Genomic DNA, 23,391 nt, shown 5'->3' with positions numbered 1-23,391 from the left:
AGCTGCCTGGCTGCTGGGCGCCATCTTGGCTGACAGTTAATTTGCATATCTCCCTGATTAGCCAATGGGAAGGGTAGCGGTCGTACGCCAATTACCATGTTTCTCTTTTATTAGTGTAGATTATCATAATAATTACTTGGTAAGATATAAGAAAAGTAGCACAGTTTCAGTAATATCCAATATCAATCACATAACAACCATCAGTGCCTTTCTCTTTATAAAACAATAATATTAATGACAAGACAGTAATTCTAACTTAAAAATTAACTTTATGCCCTGGCCAGTTAGCTCAGTTGGTTAGAGCATCATCCTGATACACCAAGGTTGCAGGTTCAATTTTTGGTCAGAGCACGTACAAGAATTATCCCCAAAAAATGCATAAATAAGTGTAACAAGCCCTAGCCAGTTTGAATCAGTGGATAGAGCATTGGCCTATGGACTGAAGGGTCCCAGATTCAATTCCAGTCAAGGGCACATGCCCGGGTTGCAGGCTCAATCCCCAGTAGGGGAGCGTGCAGGAGGCAGCCGATCAATGAGCCTCTCTCTTCATTGATGTTTCTATCTCTCCCTCTGCCTTCCTCTCTGAAATCAATAAAAATATATAAAAATAAATAAGTGGCACAACAAATAGATGTTTTTCTCTCTCAAAATCAATATAAAATAAAAATTAAATTTATGATGTATGCTAGCTAATATATATGAAAATACAAAGAAAAAATAAGATATATCTCTAGTAAAATACTCAGTAAAGAGACAAAAAATATTTGTTTTGATTTCTGAATCTAACCTTGATGATTATGATGATAAAAATAATCACTATTAGGTTACTATTCTTGTGATTAACTTTTATTTACATATTTGCCTCTATTGATATTTTAAAATATTTTATAGCTGAATAACTTGGATATGGGTATTTTATTTCATATGTTGTTCCCAAAATCATATTGACTATTTGATTCCAATTTCTATAGAAAAGTTGGGAGCCCCATCTCTTTCCATCAACAATATTTGTGTGGTGATACACTTCAAGGGCTATACTGTAGCATGCACAAGAGATGTGGACAGATACTGTTTAAATTAGTACCATAAATTTTGCTTTTATGTGTCCCAACCTCATATTTATTGAAATGTATTAAATTACCTCAGACATCTAAGGATACAGCATTCAATTTATAATCATCTTTATGGTTAAGTTAATTCGATTAACCTTATCTTTGAAAGGTGGCAAATTAAGGAGTGCAAAGTGCACTTTCATTTCTTTGGTGGATGCTGTGAACTATTATAGGATGGCTCTGTGGTTGGTGGGGGTAGTATCCAAGAATTAGTTATATAATTTAATTTTTTTTCTTTGGTCTATTTGACACAGAAGCTCTATGCTGTGCTAGATGACATTGGATGGTGAAGACTTGCTCAAATCACTGCAATTTTTAGTAAAAAATGACTACTGGGGCCCTAGCCAGTTTGACTCAGTGGATAGAGCATCTGCCTGTAGAGTGAAGGGTCCCAGGTTCCATTGCAGTCAAGGGCACATGCCCATGCCCAGGTTACAGGCTCAATCCCTAGTAGGGGGCATGCAGGAGGCAGCTGATCAATGATTCTCTCTCATCATTGATGTTTCTCTCTCTCTCCCTCTCTCTTCCTTTCTAAAATCAATAAAATATATTTTTTTTAAAAGAAAGGTCTGCCTGGCTTGGCCTACACTGGGCATTCTAGACCTTTGGGGAAAAATGACTAGTGGGCATTTTTCACTGATATAAAGACCTACATTTACATTTTCTGACCAGATTTCATCTTAGAGAAAGTATTATTTAAGAATTATTTAGACATTTCCGTTTGAGAAGTTTATGTTTTTCCTATAAAAATGTGTCTGGGGTGGTGTGCACATTTGTATACACAACATGAGATTTTTAGGTACCAGTATTGGGTAATTAAAAGTTGTGTTTTCATGGCAATAAATTAATTTCCTGTGTTGTGAGACACTCGTGGGATGTGTGCACTGCTTAAATGATACTGTTACTGGTTTGGTGAATTCACTGCTTGCTTATTTTGCTGCCCTAGACAACAATGAGGTAGGTATGGAGTTTGTTGAAACTACACATTTTTACTTGGATGTTATTGTAAAGAAAGTGAAAGCAGTGTCATACAACCTGTGAAAACTCTGACTAGCGGGTTTCTATCGAGTCTCCTTGGTAAAGTTTGCACACGTCCAGTTCTCCAATCATGCTGAATATCAATGAAGCCTCTTTAACTTATTTGAAGCTCTTTATGACTTTGGAAAACTAGATAATTTAAAATTTTAAACTGTCATACTATATTGCCAATCTTCATTTGTGTTCTATATGTATTTGTAGTATTAGTCTTGCACTTTGAGTGCATAAGTCAGCCCCTTTGGTTCATACAGATAACATATATTTGGAAAGAACATCAGGAAATATGTAATCACTCTGGCTACTAAAATTTGCTAGACTCTGTAACCTATGACTGTATTTCTGATTCCAACGGGTCTTCTAAGAAATCTTGCTTTTAATTTCACAGTAGACAGGCAAATGAGAAAATAGATGAACACAACCATATTATAAGAGGTGGTTTCTAAGTGTATAGGTTCTGGAGACAGCTTGACAGCCTGAGTTCAAATCTCAGTGCTGCTATTTAATAACAGTGACCTTGGGCAAATTACTTAGCCTCTTTCAGCCTCTCTTTATTTTTAAAATAAGTAATGATAGTACTTTTTAGGTTTGCTGGAAAGATTAATATCGCTTAAAGGGTGTACAGCACGCAGTGAGTATGTATGATACTTTCCAATTACTATTATCATTACCTAGGGGAAAAGATAGCAGTATCTGTACATTGATAGATATCTCCAGTTGCTATTATCAGTAACCACCAGCAAATCAGAACTTGGTGTAGATATATTTTCTGTTTGCCACAGCTAGATTTTTTTGTTTGATATTTTGTTTGTTTTTATTTGCCATGTTTTCTTAATTCCTCTTGGAAAACCTTTTGGGGTCACTTCCATTAGTGTTTGCAGGATAGCTGACTTATCTCGGGGGAAAGTGCCCATTAGCAGTATAGTACAATGGTTGTGTCAGGAAAATCTATTAAATGGAGTCCTGAGAGTTCAGAGCTGTAATTGTATAAATGTATGTTTCTCAGGGGCAGTGTTGGATAAGTAAATGGATATAAAATAGAGTATTAAAACTAGATGGTACCTTAAAAGCTATGTAGTCCAACTCTCTTATTTTATAGATGAGAAAACGGATGGTCAGAAAATGGAGTGGTTTATCCAAGGTCGCAGTAGTTATTGTTGGAGATGAGGAAAATATCCAAGTGTCTGCATAAATTTTAGGTTATTTCCACTAAAATTTTATGTCTAAATTAGAATCTAAAAGAATCCATTTAAAATAGCACTTTTTCTTACTCCTGAACATCTTTGCACTATTCGGAAAAACCTAGATAGCCTGCTGGAAGCCTTTCTCTTCTTCCCTTATTAACCTTTGACTAAGACGAAAGCTCAAACTACACACTTTCCATTACAAAAATAATCTAAAATATTGAGACTAGCATGCATAACATTAGAAGCAAATTACCTACTTACCATATATACTGAGGATCTGCTTGCTGAGCAAGCCCACTTAGAACACAGACATTAAACAACATTTCAGGACACCATCCCAAGACCTAATCAATGATATATACTGACCTTTGACTCAGGAATGCATCCATGATGCTTTCAGGACCCAGAAATAGCTCTTAATTATTGATAGCAGAAACATGATCTATATGGCTCTTGTTTTGCCCTTTGAAAAATCAAACAGAATCACTGTTTCTTAAAGCCAATAGGCACTGGAAGGAGCTGGGAGTCCAAAGGTCGCCATTCACACAAAGTAAGTGCCTCCCTAAAGGCTGTTTATCTTCTAACTCGGACTAGACATTTTATGTGGGCAAGAGGCTGCTTGTGACTTCATGAGTAAGCCAGAGAAACACTATGTGGCATGATACTGTCCCTTTAGTTCTTTAGTTGTCAGCTTCTGAAATGAGAAACACATAACAGCAGAGGGATAAATGTGGCAGAAAGCAGAGGTGAGAAGGGAACAGTTAGATATAGGAAACATCAAAGAACAAGGAATAGCAACAAGCCAATGACAGAAGCCAGCAAGAAAGAGGAAAATATGAGTACCAGTAAAAATGCTGAATAAGAGCTATAAAGGGGGGCGGCGGTTAACAAAGGAGGCCTTGACATGCTTAATTAAGTAATATTCATCAATTTCTGAATAAAATAAAATAAAAAGGGAACTTTGTACCTTTCTCCAAAAAAATCAGTAAAATGAAGATAGAATGGACTAAGGAATTAGGGGAAGAATATATATACAGGAAGAAATCGTTAAGGCAATGAGCAGCGTCCCTGACATTTAAGCTGGTGAATTGTTTTGATGTCTCCTTCCAGCTGTATAGCCTACAAACACTGGGAATTAGGGATAGGAGAATGCTGTTGTTGTACGAACATCAATTAACTAATTCAAAATGAAAGTTTGACTGCCAATAAATAACTGCGATGAGGGCCGTTACCTATGTTTGATGTTTCTCCTGTCAAATAGGTAATGGTAATATTTATTCTATCTAGCTTAAGGGACTTTGCAAAGAGATATTGGGTCAATGCATATATATATATATTTAAGAATATAATGGTTTGTCTTTCCCTGGCTTAATGTCACATGATCTCACTTATATGTGGAATCTAATGAACAAAATAAACTGACAAACAAAATAGATCAGAGACATGGAAGCGTGCAACAGACTGAAAATCCTCAGAGGGAAGGGTATGTGTGGGAAGGGATTAACTAAAGAACTTACATGCATGTATGCAAAACACATGGACTCAGACAATAGTGCAGTGAAGGCCTGGGGAAGGGGAGGGAGTAGAGAGGAGGGGATCAATGGGAGAAAGGAAAAAGGGGACATCTGCAATACTTTCAACAATAAAGATAAATCTTTAAAAAAATTTAAAAAGATAATTGTACCATAGTTTTGACTTTTTTGTGCATTTGAAACTTTTTATAATAAAAAGTTGGAAAGATGGGGGGGCAAGAATATAGTGGTTAAAAGGGGAGACTCAAAGCCAAGGCTCTGGGATTGAAATCCAACAACTTTTCATCTTATTTCTGTACTCTTGAGCAGGTCAGTTAACCTCTCTTTTCCTCAGTTTCCTCATCTATAAAATAGAATTAATAATAGTGCCTACCTCATAGGGTTGTTGTGAGGAGTGAGCTAATAAATGCGAGAACAATGCCTATCACGTATTAAGGACCATCTTGATTATTTTCATTGTGTTGATGCTTTGGAAATAAAACTTTTCCATGAATGTAACCCACTGTGTTCATCAACAGTGCTACATAGGAATTAGAATTATTGATGTTGATAAAAAATCCTATGTGAAATCATTACCTTCTATTCCTTCATTCATTTTCTCTTCTATCTCATATTTATACTTTTTCATTCCTGCTTCTTTTAGTTCATTGCAAAAGAAAGTCACTTCGTTTTGCCTCATTTACTGAATACATATTATTCATCAAGAAATTCTTGAGCATTTACCATATACAGGCACTGCTAGTTATATAAAAAGGTATGGGCACATCATTTATATGTAAAATTGTGAGATAGCGTCTTAAAATGTCTTTAAAAGGTTAATATGAAAGACAAATACCATATGATTTCACTTATATGTGGAATCTTAAAAACAAAATAAACAAAGTAGAACGGAAACAGACTCAGATACAGATAATATTTTGATGGTTGCTAAATAGGAGGGGAGTTTGGGGGCTGGGTGGAAAGGGTAAAGGGATTAAGATTTATAAATAGGTAGTTACAGAATAGTCATGGGGATCTAAAGTACAGCATAGGGAATATAGTCAATAATATTGTAATAACTATGTATGGTGTTAGATGGGTACTAGACTTATTGGAGTGATCCCTTCATACATATATAAATGTCTAATTACTGGGTGTATACCTAAAACTAATATAATATTGTATGTCAACTGTAATTAAAAATAAAATTTATTTTTGAATTTTTTTAAAAAGGTGAAGGCACAGTTTTTGCCCTCAAAGACATATATCCAACAAAAAGGAGCAATTCATAAAAAAGTAATAAGAAATACTATGGTTTAATTTATGAACAAAGTTGGGGCTTACTTGGATGCTAAGGGCAGACCAAAAATGCTAAAATAATAATTGAGTTTCAATGCTACTATATTCCATCAATTTTTTTATCTTATATTTCACTTTTTAATGTGTTTTTTTTTGCTAGGAAAACTTAGGGCTGGACTCTCACTTTTGCTCACTTCTCTCCTATCATCTTTCTCCACCGCTAAGAAAAAGCAAAACATTTTTATTTTATGCTTATATGCTTCTGGTGATGTTTCCTCAGCCACTCATTGTGTTAGACTAACAATTTTCATATTAAGTTAAAGTGGTTGGAAAACCTAGCTCAGAGACATAGAAGCATGAACAGAATGTTGAACCTCAGAGGGTAGACAAGGGAGGGCTGGTGGAAAGAGATCAACCAATTAACTTGAATGCATCTATGCATAACCTGTGGACACAGACAATGGGGTCGTGAGGGCCTGGGGGTAGGGGTGGAAAAGAAAAAAAAATAGAAAAGTAATTAATTACAGAAAGAAAGAAAGAAAGAAAGAAAGAAAGAAAGAAAGAAAGAAAGAAAGAAAGAAAGAAAGAAAGAAAACCTAGCTTACTTTGTCTAAGTATATTTTCTCTTCCTACTGTCCCAATTGATTCTGATAGTCTTGGGAGAGAACTGAAAAATAGCATTAATTTTACTTCTTATGAACTTTGAGGAAGGAGGAAGCAAACCACTCCTTAGATTAGATTGTTCATTAGATTCCCATAGCCAATTCCTATAAATAAGGTGAAGAATTATAGTAAAGATATTTCTACAAGGGTGTGTGTTTTCCATAAGTATATATATTAGATAGCATCTTAAAATGTCTTAAAAGGTTAATATGATCTCACTTATATGTGGAATCTAATGAACAAAATATATATGTTTACAATTTTAATATATATGTGGGAACTTGAAAATTCTTATTCTTAATGAAATACAGCATAATTTGAGAATCACTGCCTACTATTTCACAGGCAGCATACTGCTTCTGATGCTGGTAGTTCTTGTTTTTAGCCCCCAAGGGTGAGTCCCTTACTTATGTGTGCATCTTATTTATATAACCTTCTGTAAACATTTTGCATATTTAGGAGGAAGCAGAATTTTGTTTTACAATATAAATTAATGTGTGCTCACTGTCCTAAGTAGAATACAGAAAACACCAATGAAAGTAATAGTTGCCCATAATTTTACAATTCAGGAATAACCAATGTTAACTGTTAGTTACATATATTCCTAATGAGAACTATACAATGATAGCTAACATTTATTGAGCATTTTATGTGCACCATGCATTTTAATGACTTTATATGTTAAATAGTGCCAATTTATGCCTCACAAAAGTTTTATTAGATAAGTACTATTATTATACCATTTTTAAAATGAGGAAATCAATATAATAATAAGATGCAATAACTTATTAAGGATCACTGTGCCAGTATGAAATGCAGACAGGATTCTAAACCAGGCAGGCAGTCAGCTCAGAGCCCAGTTTTCCAACCACTAAGAAACAGTGCCTTGCTTAACCAGTGTGACTCAGTGGTTGAATCGACCCGTGAACCAGGAGGTCACTGGTTCGATTCCTGGTCAGGGCACATGACTGGGTTGCAGGCTTGATTCTTCATGGGTGTGCAGAAGGCAGCCAATCAATATTTCTCTTTGATGTTTCTATCCCTCTATCTCTCTCTCCCTTCCTCTCTCTCTATAAAACCAATCAACTGATAATGCCTTCTTAGTATTATGCATATAATTTGTAAGCTGCTTTTAGTTCTTTAATATATCATGTTTACCAATGTCTTTAAATATTGTCTAAGAATATGATTTTTATTGATTGCCTATAAATATATCAATTGCATGTACCAGAATTATTTTAATTCCTATTTGATAGTTTGCTTCCCATTTTTTTCATGAGTATAAGTTTTTACTTTAATATTTATTTAAATAAGCAGGTATTGGACATGGTGTACATATCAATATGAAACATGCAGGAAATATTTTCTGTATAGTAACTATGTTCCAGGAACAGTGCTAGGAGGCCCTAGGGAATAGGAAGCTGTAAAGCCAGTCTTTCTATTTCTAAATATCTTTTACACTAATGGACCAAGATCCTTATAAAACAGTGTGTTTCAGTAGAAGTCAGACTAGTGTGTTGAGGAATGAGTGGCAAGTGATGACATTTCGACAATGGATGGAAACTGTCTAGTCAAAGGTTATGGTTATAATAACCAGGGTAGGTGATATGAGGAAATTTGTGTTTTAAGAAGATATATATGACACAATTATACATATGAGGATTTGTAAAGGCCAGAGCTACTTCTACCTAATGGATTGATTTTCATAATGTCTACGGATTTTGTGATGTTGAATATCATATAGGACATTGTGCTTATATAGGCGATGCAATGTATAGCATGCCATTAACCACATGCTGATTATAAGTAGAACACTCCATGTTGTTGACTAACAGTCTCATATATAAATTAAGGGGTTTAACAAATAGTTGTTTTCAGGACTTGGAAGTATTGAAGCTTTGAATGTTCTAGGAAATTTCTAAATTATCTTGGGGCCAAGTGATAAGCAGACCATTCTCTGAGACTGGATCTTCTGCAATAAGTCCGTGGTCTTGTTTATTTTACACTAAAACCTTGGTGTTGCCTTAAGGGGTTACTGACTAGCACTTAATTGAAAGCTGGCTGAGTTAGATATATACCTCCTAAAGTATAAGTTGATGGGTTTTGTTTCCAGAAATATCCTTTTGCTTATCAGTGGGGAAGGTTTTTGCTTCTGCTGGATTTAAAGGTGTCCCTCAAGATTCCATTATTCAGTTAATTGAGAAAAGCTTAAAGCTAAGGGAGGGTAGATCTGAGCTCTGTTTTATGAAGGAGGCTAAGTGAAATAGTAGGTCCCGTGTTGGCTCAAGGTATTCCAGATGTTCATGTTTATATGAGAACTTAACACTTGGAGGTGTTCCATGCGGTGAGATTTATGTGAAAAAAATTCTTTAAATACAATTTTAAAATGATTTTTGGTCATTAGTTGTGAAAATTAACACGGATCACCCACAACAAGCAACCAGGTAGATTTTCACCTGTTTGACTCCTAAAAGCAAATAATCCTGTGTCCTGTGTGTGTCATTATGTTTTTTTTTCTTCAAACTTACTATAGCTCCAATGGAAGGACATGAAATCAAAGGGAAAGAACAATATTTAAAAATAAATGTGCAGCATAGGGAATATAGTCAACAGTATCATAACTATGAATGGGGCCAGGTGTGTACTTGAAGCATCAGCGGGACCATTCTAAAGTACATGATTTCCTAACCACTTTGTTATACATCTGAAACTAATACAGACAAATATTGATTGTAAACTGTAATAATTTTTTTAAAAAAATAAATGGGCCATGAAGAATTGTGCTCAAAATCCTAAGTAAACCTAGATATATACACTCACCACAGTAATGTGATTATAGAAACTGTAAAGAAGCTGCTGAAGAGCTGCAAAGGAGTTGGCTTTCCATGAACTTAACAACTAAATTTCCTCCCTCAGAGATAAGCCAAAATCATAGCACAGTTGGAATAAAAGTATACCTTCCAAGGTTGCTGCAGAACAATTATGGCTGGGATCATTTACTCTTGTAGAGAAAGCTCTGTAACCTCTTATTTTAAATTGACTTCCATTGAGTAGTAAAGCCTCCCAGCTTGCACTTCCAGGCACTGTACTGGATAATGTGTTTACAGGCTGGTCTCATTTTTTTCTTTTTGTAATCAGAGATGGAAGCTTACTGCTACTTGGAGGCAACTTCAGGAACACAATTTTCAAGGTGGTAGTTTTAAAAATGTGATTATCGGGAATAATAACTCCAGAGACAAAGATTTAATGGGATTACTTCCAATTTAGTCAGTACTTCGCCAGGTTATTGAAGTTCTAGTTTTAGATCTGTGCATTCAGAGTTCACATTGTTCCCCCATGTATTGTATATTAAGGTTCATACTATCATCTATAGGCATTAAGTTTGTCTCCAACTCTCAATAGGAGTCTAACCTCTCAGAACAATTATTTAGACAGATCTTTCGCAGCTCTACTCCTTGCTTACTTACTACTACTACTTTTTTTTAAAATCAAGTTATAGAAAACACACAATACTAACAGGAAGACAACTGATCTCAAAAAACCATCATGGTGTTTTTTAGTTCAGAGGCTTATTTCATATGCATCATTTGATTTAATGTCATCCGAAGCCTTGGGGAATGTGAGTCATTATCATCTTCTGATTGTTGTTGATCAGTATCAGCTACTATGTATTTAGCACTAACTCTGCATCAGGAACTGTGCTAAATACCTTGCAGTTGATCCAAACAAATACTTTTAGGAAACTGGAATTAATATTATGCCCATTTTACAGATGATGAAGTCGTGGCTGAAATGGCATGCCAAGTTCACACAGCTAGTAAGTAGCTGAATTGGAATTCAAGCACCAGTAGATCAGCTTAGACTCGACAGCCTGAGCTGTGAATCTCTATGACATGTTGCCACATTATTTTATAGATGGAAAGCCTAGTAATGTCAACAGTTTTAATAAGTTGCCCTAGGTCAGTGGTTGGCAAACTGCGGCCCCTTGAGTGTGGCTCTTCCACAAAATACCACATGCGGGCGCGCACGTACAGTGTGATTGAAACTTCGTGGCCACACTCAAGGGGCCAAAGAGCCGCATGTGGCTCACGAGCCGCAGTTTGCCGACCACTGCCCTAGGTTATTAAATTAGTTCCGAATGCCTTCCGACTGCAACCACAAACATGTTCTATCACAACTTGCTGTCCCCAGGGCTTCTTTCAGCTTACATGGTACCTGAAAATTACACAAAGGACAACCCTGACTCACAGGAGAACCAATTTTTTAATAAAGCATGGTATTTCCAGTCCGTCTCTGCCTTATGCCAGGGTCATAAGGAGAGGTGAGTGGATGGAGTGTGGTTATGGATTTTAGCCCCTCCTTATCCCCCTTCCTCAAGCACCTTCATGCAAGGCACAATACCAGAGCCGTAAGCAGTGGCCCTGGCTCTCCTCATTGAAACTAATAGCTGAGCCTTCTGAAATAATGTTAAGGAGAAAATCCAAAAGATATTTTCTATAAGTATGTTCTCTTAGAAGATGTAAGGAAATAAAATTTGTACTCCACTAATTACATTTCTAATATGCTCACATTTTCCTTTCACTGCCAATAAAAATATCTAACGAGATACAATCTGACAACGCTCATGCTACAACTCCCCTGAAGCCAAAATGTGTCACTAGTCAAAATGACCCTATCTTCACAAGCCATGGAAGAGGAGTTGAGGATCATTTCTGAAGTGGGGATCATTTTTATTTATTTGGTATTTATTTCAACTTACTACTTTATCCCTTTCAAAATCAATTATTTTTCATTATATAACTACCCTGGGCATAAAGCAAATGTTCTATAAGTTAAACATGTACTAACAAAGTAATATAATTACTGAAGTACTAATAAAGTAATATAATTAATGTGCACCTAACTATAATAAGCAAAACATATTGCATGAGTGTACAATGCAAGTTTACATTTTATGCTGATAATCATAAAATAATATGTTAATAAAATGTCTGTAACTGGGGATATTCTGGTTTGTGAGGCTCAGGAATTTTTAGCTTGAAAGATGTTTCATCCAACCTGAGATTCTTCATGAAAATACACAGCTGACTGATTTGAAAGAGCGTGGTCTCGGGAGTGGCTTTCAGAATTGCCTGGAGAACTGGGTAAAAATTCAAAGGCCAGAGCCCTATCCTTGCTTTAAAGAACTTTGGCTGCTGTGTTCTGCACTAACTCTTCAATTGATTCTGACCCACACCTAATTTGAAAACAACTGATCTGTGGGCACAGATTCTCAGACTTGGCTGCACATTAGAATCTCTGGAGTCTCACACTGAGCAATTCTGATTTTCTTGATATTAAGGGCAACTTGAGCATTAAGAGGTTCAAAACCTCTCTAGATGATTCTAATATCAGCAAAATTTGAGAACGAGTAGCTTAAGCCTCGTTACCTAGTGTGTGGTCCAAAGACCACCAGTAGCAGCAGCAACCCCACTTGTGATTTTGTTGGAAATGCGGAATCTCAGAGTCTCAATTAGAATTAATGAATCAGAATCTACCACTCAGCAAGGTATCTAGGTAAGTTTTATACACATTAACTTTTTTCATTTATTTTTTTTTATTTTTCAATTAAGTTGATATAGAATATTATATTAGTTTCAGGTGTACAAAGTAGTGATTAGACATTTGTATAACTTATGAAGTGATCAGTCTAGTACCCATTTGGCTCCATGCATAGTTATTACAGTACTAGAGGCCCGGTGCACAAATTCGTACACCAGTGGGGTCCCTAGGCCTGGCCTGTGGAATTGGGCTGAAACCAGCTCTCCAATATCCCCCAAGGGGTCCCGGATTGTGAGAGGGTGCAGGCCAGGCTGATAGACCCCACTGGTGCACGATTGGGGCCAGGAGGGTCATGGGAGGTTGGCCAGCCAGGGAGGGAATGGGAGGGTTCCAGGGTGTGTCCGGCCCATCTTGCTCAGTCCCGATCGACCGGAACCCCAGCAGCAAGCTAACCTACCAGTCAGAGCATCTGCCCCCTGGTGGTCAGTGCACATCATAGCAACTGGTCGACCAGTCGACTGTCTGCCTCCTGGTGGTCAGTGCATGTCATAGCGAGCAGTTGAGTGGCCTTAGCATATCATTAGCTTATTATGCTTTGATTGGTTGAATGGCTGACCGGACACTTAGCATATTAGGCTTTTATTATGTAGGATTATTAACTATATTCTCTATGCTGTACTTTACATCCCCTGACTGCTCTTATAACTGGCCATGTGTACTTCTTAATCCCTTCACCTTTTCACCCATCCCCCCAACTCCCCTCCCATCTAACAACCATGAATATGTTCCCTGTATCTCTATGAGTCTGCAGATGATAATAACTCACACTTCCCAAGGCTTCTAATGAAATTTCTCTTTTGTTGTTGTTTAGATTCCACATATAAGGGAAATCATATGGTCTTTGTCTTTCTCTCTGACTAACTTAATTCACTGAGCATAATAACTTCTAGGTCCATGTTGTTGGAAATGGCAAGATTTCATTCTTTTAAATGGCTGAGTAATATTCCAGTGTATATATGTGCCACATCTTCTTTATCCATTCATCTATGGATGGACACTTAGGCTGCTTCCATATATCGGCTATTGTAAATTATGCAGCAATGAACATAGGGGTAGGCACATTAACTTTTGAAGCATACTAGTACTGGGCTAAGGGAGTCAGGCACAGCTGGATTGTTAGCCATTTATAATTAACTAGATGACTCTGGGTAGCTCTCTGAGCTTCAGTCTCCTTGCCTGTAAAATGAGCTTGATGATATTGCAGGTTTGCTAGGGAGATTCTTGAACTATAATACTAGAAGCTCTTCACTTAATTTCTAGAACAGTGAAGATACTCAGGAAACATTAAGTTCCTCTTAACAGACAGAGTTGCTGTGATTTTTTTCAGCACTGGTGGACAGAGGGCAAATGAAGCAAAACACAGTCAGTGACCACCATCACAGGCACTCCTTCTGGTATTAGTGAGAGTTCTTTGTAGCTGTGAAGTCCAGGTGATTTTCATTAATTCAAAAGAATAAATGCTTCCCAAATGCAACTGTCTTCTTCTAAAACAGTGGTTGGTTCTCAACCTTGGCTGCACATTAGAATCACCTGGGAATCTTTTAAAAATCCTGATTTCTGGGCCTCATCCTCCGGAAATTCTGTTTGTTTGTTACTAATGTTGTGGCCTCACCCCATAACAAAGAAACAGAATTTCCGGAGGATGAGGCCCAGAAATCAGGATTTTAAAAAGATTCCCAGGTGATTCTAATGTGCAGCTAAGGTTGAGAACCACTGGTCTAAAAGAATAAGCTCTAGGAAAGCAATCCTTCACCACAATGTCCTTGAAGGTACCTTGGGCACCCTGCATTGTTGTGCAATTGTGCTCAACTGAATCATACAGAGCCACCTATTCATCGTTATCTTTCATTTTCCCTTTTAGATCTTAATCTGTTATTTCCCTCCTCCTCAGCCAAGAGCTCTTTTCTTTATAGAACATCATATATAGACTTCCTTTTGTCTCTTCAAGCCACTAACCTCTGTAATGATCTATTTCTTTCTTAATTTCTCTTTCATCCCACAAAATGTTTTTGTACTGTTGCTGTTCTGCTACCTGACCTAAGACATGGAACTGACTTGTTCAGTAAAGTTTACATCTGATTGAAAGGGTATGGCCATACTTTCTTTGTAGTGTAATCATTTTCACATTAAGGGATGTAGAAGTGTCTAATGGGATACCTCAGAAGAAATACCCTCAAGTAATCTTTCTAAGCAGGACGACAATGAGTAATGATTACAGTTAATTAAGTTAGGCAACCTCCATTTCCATTCACTTAGCAGCACTGCTAATTATATACTCATTCTACAAGGTTTCTTTAGTTCTTCTGTAATTTGGATGCAATGCTCTTTGTAGGCAAGGGGATACGGTACAATTAATGAGCTTTCTCCGACCAACACCTCCTGTTTACTCCAAATGAAATTCAAATGAAACTTCCACATCTGGAAATTGAGAGTTGAAAAAGGAGCGAGGAAAAAAATCAGTTGCATTTTAACTTCTTTCCAGCACAGCACATAATTTATCATTTTTATAATGTATAATGTTATAAGGTTATGTTATCATAACATTTTACGGTAGAGAAAACAGTAGCATTTCATTTATTTTGGAGTGGTGGGAAATTGTGGCTGATTTTAAAATAAAATAAATACAGGACTTATTTTATATTTTTTTAAAAAATATAAAGGGAAATGACACTGTATGTCGTATACTTTTGTTCACTTTATATACATATGTGTTGAGCACTTACTGTTTGCCAGGCGCTGAGTCTAAGTGAAAATGAGGAAAAACCTAACTCTGATTCCAGGGTTCTTTATACAAACTTCACTCATTCTAACAATTTACTCTTTAAAGAAAACTGGGAGAACTGCAGCATTCCTTGGGTATATTGTTAATGGAGTCGTTGAAAAAAAAATAGTTTATGTGCTTTGATCAGATGGGGATTGACGTACTTAAGAGTTTTATTTTTAATCTGAAAATCCACTTGAATCTCCTGCTCTGGGTAAACAGTCATTACACACAGCTGGCACAGTTCTGTACTTCCAAGAAGCAGGATTCAAGGTTTAACTTCAAATATAATATTGAGTAAGTGATTTACATCATTCCTGTTATTTACAAAAAAATCAGGTTTTACATAGATGGCTTTTTGCTTCAACCTTCAATCATCTCCATTTGCTTGAAGAATTAACTATTGCATTGTGGCTGGTAGTTGGTTTAAGATTGTCTCAGATTTTCAGATTGATTTTTAAAGGTATATCTGGAGAAAGATGTTGGGATGTCAGCACTTTAAGTTTTATATTTTCATAGGAAGTTCAAATGTGTTTTGAGCAGCACTGGACATTATTCAAGTTTGGTTTTCCTCCTGGCATCACACAGGTGCACAACTTCGTAGGTCCCGTCTCTTCTTTATGCGTCCTGCTTTCTGCTTCTCTTTCATAACATCGGTTTGCATAAATGAGTGCACTGTGGAGTTCACATGAAGACTAGACAAAAATACAGGTGTCCTCATAATAATCAGCTCCTCTAATTCTCTCTGGCTTATGCTTCAGTCTCAGAGAAATCCCATATAAAGCAAGCAGCATAGTTATTACTAGAGGAACTGAGGTTACTGATTAGAAGGGAACATAATCAGGTAGATTGAGCCTGTGAGGGAAGAAACCATTGCTGTGAGGGGGGAGTGTCTGCAAAACGCTCCCTTTCTGTGAAGAATACCAAACCTCACTTTTCAAGGCAGCCAGAGTGGAAGAAACAGGTGCAAAAAGACTGTGCGTTTGTCTGCTTTAGGGAGGATGGTCAGAGATTATGGGCCTGCTTTATCTGTGCTTGGCTACGGCTCTACCTCCGGGTTTATCAGATCCCATAGAATGTGTAAGAGAAAAGTATCAACAGGGGAATCAGCAAAAAGCTTTCTATGAAGGTGTAGCAAGGCACCGCAGAATTTGAAATGTCTGAGGTCTCATCTGGTGAGTAAAAGCTGCAGATAAATGCAAAAGCCATTCAGAAGAGTGATAAATGCCATAAGCATTCAGAAGGAGGCTTCCCCAAAGGTGATTCCTTTGCTCAATTTGCAACCTCTATTTGCAACCTCTAGGATAAATTTGGATCATTCCTATTCCATATGATTTTTTTTTCTAAAAGTTAAACAGGGGCTTTTGTTGTGAGGAAGGGAGGGAAGGTGTTTGATGTCCATGACCTATAAGATAATGCAAAATCAGTGAAATGAGATGGAACCCAAATTCTACTTTTTGGATTCTGGCTTTTATGAACTTTGTCTTCACAACTCCAAAATTATTTCTGATGTGAAGAAACAAATGAAATGTAAATGGCCCAGAGAGTAGTTAATAAACAATATTTCTACTTCAAATTCAATTTTAAGTACCTAGATTGAATTCATAACCGCATCAGAAAACTAATGTGAAGAATTTTTGTCTTAACAATAGAAACCTCTGTAAATATACACATATGTATATATATTTACGTATATTATGTATATATGTATATATGTATATATATACAGTTTTAAGACATTTATTATTGAAGAAAATAGTAAAAGGTGTTGTGAGCAATATTTTAGACATGATCAAACATGCATAACTTATTGGAAGGCAAACTGGGCCACTGATTTTAAACAATAATTCCAAGCTTCCTAATTGCCTGAAATATTGAAAAATGATTTTAAAGATTATACATTTATTGTTCAATTCTAGCTAGTAAACAATGCAAAAATGTGCCATGATTAATCATGTTACCTGATTTTTTAAATATTATAAGATATCCTAAAATTCTAAACTATGAAAGATTTATTGTTGGTCTATACAAATTACATACTAAATTACATTAATTCCTAAATTTTATTAAAATTCAAATCTCTTCTGACAAGTTTTTCTATCATTAGGAAGGAAAATGGCTAGATTTGGGGGGAGGCAGAACTAAAAGGGTTGAGATTAAGCCTTTTTAAAATTATGAATATGCATTAGGAAAAAAGACTGTCCAATGAAAAGTGTATTTGGATCTCAATCTATCCCATAACTTGGTTTGTAAGAAAAGCTACTCATTTTTGCAAGTCTTGCCTTTCATTTGTTTTGACCTAAGTGGCTGCCATTTCTTACTTATAATTTGCCTTTTAGTAATCTTTACCTAAATATTGTTTTTATTTGTGTTTTATTCATCAGACAGATTGTCCTGGAAGTATAGAGGCCAGTTAATGGTTTATGAGTTCAAGCTGAGCCGAATATAGCTAAGCTCTGTCTTGCCTGACATTTCATCAAAAGCTGTGTTGATTTGCAATGTTTACCGACCTATTTATTGAACCCTCACAGCTTGAACTATGCCACCAAGCTTGCTGACATTGCTGAGATTATCTCTAAATGCATGTACAAACTAAGAAGGAAATAGAGAAACAGAAAAATAAGTTAAAAGCAATCCTTTACCTATTTTAAAATTATGCTTATATAGCTCTCAATCTATTTGTCTGCTTGTTTCCTTCAAAGTCCCATGACATATTTTTTCTCTTTTTATATTCACAAAAGCTCTAGTAGCAGATAGATTAGAGCAGTGATTCTCAGCCTTGAGTGAATCAAAATCCCTGGAGTGCTTATAAAAAAATACAGCTTTCTGGGCCCCACTGAGTTTCTGATGCACTACTTTTGAGGTATGGCCCAAGAATTTGCATTTCTAAATGGTTTCTCAGGAGATGCTGATCCTGCTGGTATGGGGACCACACTCTGAGAACCACTGACAAGATGAGAATGTTCTCATTTATGAATCAGAAACACCAAGATTCAGGTAGGTTAAGAATTAGGCTCATGAGGGTTTATCCAGTTGGAGGACATTCTGGCTAGAGGGAATAAACTCATGCAAAGTTGAGAGAATGGAAAATTGCCTAGGATGGCTGGGTTATCCAAGTTTGCTAGAAGGTAAAAATGTACAAATAAAGTTCTGCTCTCTGAAAGTTTAAATTTTTGTTGAAAAGACAAACTACCTATGAAATTAACTAATGCAATACATACAGCAGGGACTCAAGAAATGGATTGATATTTATGTGCCAGGTAAATAGTTGGGCTCAATAAAGTTCTTGGTGAATGACTGTAAAAAAGAATTTAGCACAGATTCATTATTAGAAACAAAATATTTATTTCTGTCTCTTAGTCTAGTTACCTAGGTTCTCTTTCTACATTGTTCAGAAACCTTTACACTGCACAAGAAAATAAACACACATCCCTCACAAAATTGAGGCATGTGTTAAATTAATGATTTGCATATTAAAATATTGAATACTTCTTTGGGAAAATTATTATTCTATGGAAATTACCAATAAAATTACTAAAATAAATAGTTGGTGCTTCATTCTCAAATAGGTATTGTAAAGAATCCATTTTAAATTACTCTTTGGATTCTTATTCCCTGAGATACCTCCCTAAGTAAGGATTTAGTCTGATGTTTGGAATAAAATGAAAGCATGATACATGTTTTATAAGCACCTGAGTCTAGACTGTACATCAAAGTCTTCCCTTCAGGGTCAGTAAAAATAAGATGTTTTCCAACTCACCTTACAGAAGCTTAATTATAATGCTTAATAAAAAAAAATAAAACATATTTTAAGATGCTAGTAACTAAATTAAAACATTCTAAAATTATAACCTTTGCTATTTTTAAAAAATTCTGTGCACATTTGTTATGGTCCATTTCTTTCAGTAAAATTTATGCCTTGATATAGTCTAATGGGGTACAACATTTAGATTAAATATATAATATGGATAATTGACTTTTAATGGAATCTAATCTCAATGTTCATAACTTAGAGTTGGGAGTGGGCAGGCCTTTAAGGAAGTAGAGATGTTTATTATAACCATATTTCAAATTTCTAGATTAAATGTATCAAGGAAATAGATAATGTCATTTATTTCAGTTTTATACTGTAGTCTCTTTGTCTAGTCTTGCCAATCACATGCTACCTATATAGACTTCAGAAATCATCAACACTACAATGTCATTCTCATGTTATTTTAATTCAGATACTATTCTAAGTTGATGAAAGGAGGGTCTTTCAAAAAGGAGGCTTAAAAAGCAGATGTACCATATTTCTGGTTTTTAAGTAACATATCAAATTATTTATTTTGACCTGACTCACTTATCAGTTTATTACTTTTCATTTCTCCATTCATGATGAAAGCAACTCATAATTACTAAAATAGATACTTATGATGAGGAATTATGATTTTATTATGAGAATCAAACCATCTTCAATGGTGTTTTGGAGTGTAAATTTGAGAAAAAGGACTAACACTGTACTAGGTATCATATCCCTCGGCTTTCATCATTGAATCCTTAGCACTTAATGCCTGACTGTTATTTAACAAGCTTCAACAACTTAGCTAAATACACCTAAAACCTATATAATTTAATTAACCAATGTCACCCCAATAAATTCAATAAAAATGAATGAATGAATGGATGAATGAATCCTTCAGACAAATTTGCCCAGGAAAAAAAGAGGAGGTATTTTTATTTCAATTTGTAATGCTGTTTGTTTCGGTCCAAATGGATAATATCTGACATTTTATTCTGATTGCTATTAGATCAGTAACTGAATGTGAGAACAAAGGGTATTTAGTGTGTTTTTATTATTATTAATAATATCACGTTTCTTTGACAGATTTATTTGAGTCTTTCAGAATATTATCATCAATTCATCTTTTTTAGTTTTCTGATTCCTCATGATCAGGCCAAAGTCATATCTCTTCAGACACACACACACACACACACACACACACACACACACCACATCCATGTATTTGGGGGGCCAGCACTTGAAATTGAAATGGAAGTTAGGAGAAGGGTAAACATGAAATAGATGGATTTGCCCAGCCAATCAGAACTCAGCTTCTCTATTTTAGGGGAGGTGTTAAGAATATAGTTAAGAGAGGAAGAGGAAGAGAAATGAAAGGGTTGGGGGGGGTCCTTCCACTTTGGCAGTTTTAAAGGTACCAGACCAGAAAAAAATGGTTTTGCTTTGCTTTACTCCGCATTCTAGACTCAAGGCAAGATTCAACATAAACCTGTGGAAAAGTTATTTTAGCCTGGCCAGTGTTTCTCAGTGGTTGTGCATCCACCCATGAATCAAGAGGTCACTAGTTCAATTCTCAGGCAGGGCACATGGCCAGTTGCAGGCTCAACCTCCAGTAGTGGGGGCGGGGTGCAGGAGGCAGCCAATCAATGATTTTCTCTCATCACTGATGTTTCTATCTCTCTCTTCCTCTTTGAAGTCAATAAAAATATTTTTAAGTTATTTTAAATTAAGCTCAAGTCACTTGAAAATACAGTATGTAAAGGGTTTTCTGTGTGTGTGTGTGTGTGTGTGTGTGTGTGTGTGTGTGTGTGTGTGTTTTAAGTTAAGAGTGAGATTCTGTCTGCGTGATGAATAATGGCTAAGGTGTGCTATAGTTCTTACAGAATTATCAGGAAATCCAGACAGATCTCTTTCCAATACAAAATGAGTATCAATGGTGTCTAATAAAGCCCTTAGGAAAAAAAGAGCAAGGAGGAGAAATCTTACCGTATAATTAATTAAAGATAATGAAATTATCTATCATGGCTAGTTGCATTAGATTATTTGACTTAATGATTTTGATACAAAAAATTTCAGTGTAAATTTAGTAAAATATATAGATATATTTAGTATGTATCTTACCATAGAGCATGTATTTATCCAATAGATTGTTATCTAACCTTCTTTGGAATTGTAATTTTTAATCATAAACTAAACCAAACTAAAAATAAAGTATGCCACATGTGAAGCCATTTCAATTAATAAAACAGTTTCTGTGTGAACTAGCCTGCTGTTCAAATTTGTTTATAGTTATGCTTCAGATACTATTTACCAAAATAGTGACAGACTCCTGTAAGCACAAGTTTTAAACGTTTACCTTGGAGGCTTCCAGGACTCTGGAAATATTTCTATGGGTTTAAAAAGCAACCACAAAACAACAATAAAAATATTTCTACTCAAGGCCATGCATAGCACAAATAGAATGATTCTGTAAAGAGAATTTTGAAACATAAAGAGCTTTTGTGGTTCAGGTATTTCTAGTTAGCATGTTCAAATAAAGAAAACAATTAAAAAAACTGAGTATTGAACAGAGATTGTAAAATTCAACAGATATTGGCTTAGATTTGAATGTTTGGAAACCAGTGTGAGGTAGTGCATGTTGATAAGTAGCAATGTGATATCAAGGTATTACAACTTATTTTAATACTTTTGGTCAACCTAAAATATATAAAAACACTGTTGCATAATTTAGTAGACTGAGAAAAAGGTTGTGACTAGCATCCCCAAAGTCAAATGAAGAATTTTGGGGTTTAATTTTCCAATCTTCAAATAAGGGGGTTGGACTAGATGATTTATAAGGTCCCTAATGCAGTTCATAACAAAAACACCTTTAAGGAACATTTCCATAGAGGAAAGGAATAAACAAGGTCCTAAAAGAGAAAGAAGATGTAAATGTTGCTGATGCTCTGTCCCATATGTCCTTTCCACCTGAGTTCAGTGTAGTTCCTGGCTCACCCATCTCAAGAGTTCCTGTCTCTTGCTCTGCTGCTCTGCCTGATGGCTTATTCCAGCTTACCAGCTGCAAACAGGCAATAGTAAGCCAGAAATATTGGGGTTGGGGATAATAACATCAGGAGCAACCTTTAACTATTAGGAGATGGGAGGCCTTGAAAAAAGCACTCCAGCCTCCTCATCCTCTGGTTGGACAATTCTGAGGTATGTTCTACACTGCTTCTCAGAAGGTCACCAGCAGGATAGAACCCCAGTTGCCTGCAGTACTAATGTGCTCACTAATACATCCTTTATTGCCTTGCCAGTATGGCTCAGTGGTTGAACATCAACCTATAAACCAGGAAATCACGGTTTGTTTCCCAGTCAGGGCACATGGCTGGGTTGCGGGCTCAATCCCCAGTAGGGGGCGTGCAGGAGGCAGCCAACCAATGATTCTCTGTCATCATTAATGTTTCTATCTCTCTCTTCCTCTCTCTTTTCTCTCTGAAATCAATAATTTAAATACATCTTTTATTGTATCCTTCGCCTTCCTAATCTCACTTTTTCCACCCTCTTGCTTGTACTTGCTGAAATCTACTGCTACACAAACTATGTGCATCTTAAGTCCTGGGTTTGGTGTCAGTTTTGAGAGAATATAAATTAACACAGAGCGTGGGAGATAAATTATTTCACGTGCTTAAAAAACCAGGGCAAGGGCATTTAAAATGTTAGAAGGAGGGAGGATGAGGGAGCTCATATGGGATGACTCTGCTCTGTTTAGTAACTAAAGAACAGTCATCCATCAAGATGGAGCAGGAGGTGAAGAGGAAGGAAACAGTTTGTGAACCTGAAAAGCAGTGGGAAGTTTTAGAAGAACTGCTATAGGAAATGTGCAGTGGTTGTCACAATACATGAGTAAAAGGCTCATGGAACAGCAGAGAAAGTAGATGATGTCATCTATATATTTTGATTCCATCCTGATATGTTACCCATAAATAAACACAGCAACAGCCCACCCCCAACTTGTCTTTGCCACTTGTGCTTTTGACCCCTTCTACTCACAGTCCATTCTCCAAATAGCATCCAGAGTGATCCTTTAAAAAATATAAATCAGGTTGTGTTTATCTCTGGTTAAATATCATTATTGTTCTGATAAATCCAATTCTTCCTTCCTCTTCCTCTGCAATCTCACTGCACTTCAGCCACACTGACCTGCTTTCATTTCTCAAATGCCAGCCTCATTTCTGCTCTTGCATCTGTCTGAAAGGCTTCCTCTCCCATGCTCTATCTGCTTTGATTATCACTGAATATACGGTAACAAGCATATTGCCAGGCACATTGTCTTAGTTTAATATATATTTGCTGAATACCTAAATGATAAAAGAAGAGTAGGGCTTAGTTGAGGATGGATTCACATTAATTTATTGAGGCACAAGAAGACAGTAGTTATAATTCTAATTTGTGTTTTGGA

This window comes from Myotis brandtii, unplaced genomic scaffold (genome assembly GCF_000412655.1).
Source record: "Myotis brandtii unplaced genomic scaffold, ASM41265v1 scaffold835, whole genome shotgun sequence".
NCBI lineage: Eukaryota > Metazoa > Chordata > Mammalia > Chiroptera > Vespertilionidae > Myotis > Myotis brandtii.
This window is presented reverse-complemented; position numbering follows the sequence as displayed.